Genomic DNA, 6113 nt, shown 5'->3' with positions numbered 1-6113 from the left:
AGTGGAGCCCACCTCCTCCATTTTACCTAAGAAGCAGTCCAGGAAAACTGAGTGACTTGCCCAAAGTCACATACTTACTGGGCCAGTGAGTTGGATATAGACTTCAGGTCTTTGCAGTTCAGTAAATCCCAACCTTCTGAGAATCTGAAACAAAAAAGAGGGAAGACAAAAAAAAAAAAAAAAGAGGGAAGACAGAAATCTTCCAAAGGACCTTCCTTTCTCCTTCAGCCCAGGCTCCTCTAGAAGCCATCCTCAATTTGCTATCCTTTCTCAGAGGCTTTATTGAGGAGTCTGAGCCGAGACGGATGAAGGAAACTCTACTAGCACTGATGTTCTGGTTCCTTTCCCCCAACTATGCCTTCCACTTCCAGGGATTTACCTTCACATGAAATGTAGACAGTTTTATATTCAAGGGACTTTCATCACAAAATTATTGAAAAGGCAAAATTTTACCCAAAATAAATGCCCAAAATAGGGCAACAGTTAAATAAGTCATGATACCATTATACAATGACATAATACAAACTCACTGAAAAGGCATGCTTTGATAATATAATGAATTCATGCATGTCATGAAAAAGTATTAGCTAACAGTTAATGAGTGCTTTGCATAAATCAGGTACTAGCTAAGAGTTTGACATATACTATCATATTTAGTTCTGCCAGCAATCTCTGAAGGAAGTACAACTGTCATATCCATTCCACAAATGAAGAAACTGAGGTTCACAAAGGGTAAGTAACTCACCCAAGCTAACACAACAAGCAAAAGCAGAGCTAGAAATTTTAGAAAAATGATTAGAATGATAGGTTTTAAAGTTCAGATGTACAACTTCATGTATTATATTATTCCATCTGTTTTATTAAAAGGAAACACCCTCTAAGGGAGTTTTCTAAGGATGTTCAGTATTTTTCAAGTGTTGTACAAGGAATAAATATTTCTCTTATTTGTCTTCTTCACTTATTTTAAGACACAATAAAAGTTGTTGTTTTTGTTTTTGTCTTTGTTTTTTAAGTATTGCTCTCAGGGAAATGGCAATACATAATCAGAATTTGGCAGAGGGCAGGGGAGAGAGGGGAGAAAAAGAAGAAGGGAGGTCCCTTTAAAAGAGCAAGGGGGAAAGTCAGAGAGGTTGAGCCCCCTTGCTACCTACACCCTGCTCCCATCTCCTCCAAGCTCACTCCCCAAGCTCTAGCTCAGGTCCTGCCTTTATCAGTGACAGTCTTCCCAACTCAGGAAAGACCTAGAGGAGGGAGATAGTTGCTGCTTGCCTCATGTTACCAACCACCCAAACACCTACCTTATCCAGCTCATAATTTCCCCAGAAGTGCTCTGAATGAGAAATTCTGGAGTCTCCTGTTCTATGCTGCATTTTTAACCAGAGAGTAAGAAACCAGCACCCACCTCAGATCTCTTAACTCCAAGAACTCATCCAACCCCTGTACTCAGAAATTCACATATTGCACAAGGGGTATTATGGAAGAAGCCAGGAAGGTCAGAGGTAGACACCAGAGTCCCTTGCCTGTTTTCTTCTCCAGGAAATAAGTGTGAAACAACTGTTTTTAGACAGTGGACAACCAGCATCAGACAACTGTAACCCCCAAGAGAAGGGAAAGAAATGAAATGAATCTGATGATGACCTCTATGATACTTTTCCCTGAAGGCATTTACCAGACTCCAGGTCATGGAAGTGGATAACAAGCAGAGCACAGTGGTCTCACTGAGTGAAAGAGATCTTCAATGAAGTTTACATAAGATGAGGTGACTGAAATTTGCAGGGCAGTGAAGACAGAACAATGTGGAAATATAGCTTTAGAACTCTGCACACAGGTCTCTTTGAGTATTTGACTGAATATTAACTTTGTGCATGCACCAGGCTCTACTAACCTTGTGCATTCTTTTAGGGCAATACTACATGAGACCAATCAAAGAAAAATAGAAACTTCACTGAATACTCAAGATTTTTTTTTTTTCCCACTAAAGACCCCATAAAAGGCAGGCCATAGAATTAGGGCCAGACTAATCCTAGAGCAACAATATTCTGTACTTGCCCTAACAAAAACTTAAAAACAATCCTCAAAATGATGAAGCTGATCCACAAGTAAATTAATTACATGACAGAACAAATCTATCCACTCTTCTGTTTAAGGAAGTTAAAGAGATCCACACACTTCAATGCACTGTCCAGCATCGAATCAAAAAACACTAAATATTCAGAGAAATAAGGAAATATAATTAAGAGAAAAGTTAATCATAGAAACACCCCCCCCAAAAAATGTCAGAAATTATGGAATTAGTGGATGATGGGTTTAAAACAACTGTTTAAAATATTACAAATATGCTCAAGGATCTAGAGAAAAGCATAAACATAATGATTAGAGAAACAGAATATATAAGAACCAATGGAACTTCTAGAGATGAAAAATACAAAAATGCAATATCCAAAATGAAAAATTTACTGAATGAGATTAATAGCTGGTGAACACTACAGAAGAAAAGGCCAGTAAACTTTTTAAAAAGAGTAATAGAAACTACCTAAAATAAAGCACAAATTAAACGGAGCTTAAAAAAAATTATCAGAGCATCAGTGATATATGGAACAATATCAAGTGGTCTAATATATGTGTAATTGGAGCCCTGGAGAGAGTATAGAAGCACTATTTAAAGAAATAATGATCAAGATGTTTCAAATTTTGATGAAAATCCAAGAAACCCAACAAATCCCAACAGCATAAACAAAAAGAAAACCATGCCAAGGCACATCATAATAGAATTGCTAAAAGCCAATGATGAAGGAAAAGATTATAAAAGCAGCAAAAGAAGAGAAAATGTCCATTATGCGCAAGAAAATAAAAATAATCGCTTATGTCTCATCATGAACAAAGCAAGCCAGAACAAAATGGACCAACGTCTTCAAAGGTTTAAAGCAGGCCTGGGGCTGGGGCAGGGGGGTTAAGGGGGGGAACTAACCAAAAAAAAAAAAAAAAAAAAAAACCTTCAAAAATGAAGTTGAAATAAAAATATCTTCAGAGAAACAACAAAAGCTAAGAGAATTCATTGCCAGAAGATATACATTTCAAGAAATGTTTAAAAGTGCTTCAGGCATGGGGCACCTGGGTGGCTCGGTGGGTTAAAGCCTCTGCCTTCAGCTCAGGTCATGATCCTAGAGTCCTGGGATTGAGCCCCGCATCGGGCTCTCTGCTCGGCAGGGAGCCTGCTTCCTCCTCTCTCTCTGCCTACTTGTGTTTGTCAAAAAAATAAATAAAATGTAACAAAAAAAAAAAAAGTGCTTCAGGCTGGGGGTGCCTGGGTGGCTCAGTGGGTTAAAGCCTCTGCCTTCAGCTCAGGTCATGATCTCAGGGTCCTGGCATCGAGCCCCACATCAGGCTCTGTGCTCAGCAGGGAGCCTGCTTCTCCCTCTCTCTCGGCCTACCTGTGATCTCTCTCTCTGTGTGTCAAATAAATAAATAAAAATCAAATCCTAAAAAAATAAATAAATAAAAGTACTTCAGGCTGAAGGACAATAATGTCAGATGGGAATTTAAATCTATACAAAATAATGAATAATGCTGTAAGTGATAAATATACAGATAAATATAAAAGACATTTATTTTTCATTTGCTAAGGTCTTTAAATGTTAATTGACCTTTAAAATACACAAGTGACACAGGTTGAGATGGTGGAGGAGTAGCAGACTGAGATGACATCAGGTTGCAGGAGTTCAGCTAGAGTTATCAAACCATTCTGAACACCTACAAACCCAACAGAAAATTGAAGAGAAAAAAAGCAGCAATTCTAGAAACAGAAAATCGACCACTTTCTGAAAGGTAGGATGTGTGTAGAAGTGAATTCGAAGCAACAGGAAGATAGACTGCGGGGGAAGGGGCCAGCTCCCAGCAAGCAGTGGAGGAACGGAGCACAAAATCTGAAATTTTAAAAGTCTGCTCCACTGAGGGACATCACTCCAGAGGCTAAACAGGGGTGGAGCCCTTGCGGGGACAGTGTGGTCTCAGGTCCCGCGGGGTCACAGAAAGACCGGGGGTGTCTGAGTGTAGCAGAGCTCACAGGTATCAGAGCAGGGTAGCAAGCTACAGAGACGGAACTAAGGAGTGAGATCTCAGCTTGGAGTTACCTTAAATTGTGATCCGCAGCACATTTACGCCACTGCTTTTTGAGCAGGGACCCCACAAGTGGCAGATCTGGGGAGACCCACCTTCCTTCTCTGGAGGCAGGAATCTGCTGGGTTTGGAGACTCCAAATGGGGCTGTGTGCCAGAGACAGAAACGCTCAGTCACAGGCAGGATGAGATCGGAGCACAGCCAGTAACCAGGGAGACGGGAGTGATTGAGCACTTTTCTCCAAGGGCACACTGAGGAGTGGGGTCCCGAGCTCCCAGCTCCTCCAGGCGAGAGACTGTGAGGCCGCCATTTTCATTCCCATCCTCCAGAGCTCTATGGAAAGCATTCAGGGGACAAAAGCTCCCAAGAGCGAACCCAAGCAGATTACTTAGCCCAGCCCCTGGCAAGGGCGGTGCAATTCCGCCTCAGGCAAAGACATTTGAGAATCACTACAACAGGCTCCTCCCCAAGAAGATCAGCAAGAACATCCAGCCAAGACCAAGCTCACTGATCAAGAAAACAGCAGAATTCCAGAGGAGGGGAAAGCAAAGCATGGAATTCATGGCTTTCTCCCCATGATTCTTTAGTCTTACAAAGTTAACTAAATTTTCTTAATTTTATTTTTTTCTTATTCTAATTTTTTAAAACTTTTCCTCTTTCTTCTTTTTATGTTTTTTAACTAGTTTATCTTAACAATAATTTCTTTTAAAAATATCTTTTTAAACCTTCATTATTATAGTCATATGTTATCCTCCATTGTATCTAATTTTATTTTTTGCATACATATAGGGTTTTTTCTCCTAAAATATTTTGGGATACAATTTCTTCTACTAGATCAAAATATACCCTAAATCTAGCACCGGGCTTTGTTCTAGTCTCTGGCCTGAACAAATTTTCTCCACTTTCTTTTTCTTTCTTTTTCCAGCCAACGTATCAATTACTTTTTTAGAATTTTTTTTAATTTTCATGTTTATAGTCATATTAAATCCCTTGTGTTTACCCTTAATTTTGTGTATATATATATATAAGTTTTTCTTTCTTTAAAAATTTGGGAAGTAGTTTCCTCTAAGAAACCAAAATACACCAAAAATCAAGTGGGTGGCTCTGTTCTATTCACCAGTCTAATATATATATATATATATATATATATATATATATATATATAATCTTTAAAAAAAATTTTTTAATCTTCTTTTTACCACCTTCTTCTCCCCCTGATTTGGTGTCTTTTCTGATTTAGTTAGCATACATTTTTCTGGGGTCTTTGCCACCCTTTTAGCATTTTATTCTCTCATTCATATATTCTTATCTGGATAAAATGACAAGGCGGAAAAACTCACCACAAAAAAAAAAAAAAAAAAGAACAAGAGGCAGTACCAAAAGCTAGGGACCTAATCAATACAGACATTGGTAATATGTCAGATCTAGAGTTCAGAATGATGATTCTCAAGGTGCTCGCTGGGTTCAAAAAAGGCATGGAAGATATTAGAGAAACCCTGTCTGGAGAAATAAAAGTCCTCTCTGGAGAAATAAAAGAACTAAAATCAAACCAAGCTGAAAGCAAAAAAGCTATTACTGAGGTGCAATCAAATATGGAGGCTCTTACTGCTAGGATAAATGAGGCAGAAGAGAGAATTAGTGATATAGAAGACCAAATGATGGAGAATAAAGAAGCTGAGCAAAAGAGAGACAAACAACTACTGGACCACAAGGGGAAAATTCAAGAGATAAGTGACACTATAATATGAAACAATATTAGAATAGTTGAGGTTCCACAAGAAGAAGAAAGAGAAAGGGGGGCAGAAGGTATATTGGAGAGAATTATTGTAGAGAATTTCCCTAATGGCAAAGGGAACAAACATCAAAATCCAGAAGGCAGAGAGAATCCCCCTCAAAATCAATAAAAATGGGTCCACACCCTGTCTTCTAATAGTAAAACTTGCAAGTCTTGGTGACAAAGAGAAAATCCTAAAAGCAGCCTGGTACAAGAAGTCTGT

This window comes from Martes martes, assembly GCF_963455335.1.
Source record: "Martes martes genome assembly, chromosome: 5".
Lineage (NCBI taxonomy): Eukaryota > Metazoa > Chordata > Mammalia > Carnivora > Mustelidae > Martes > Martes martes.
This window is presented reverse-complemented; position numbering follows the sequence as displayed.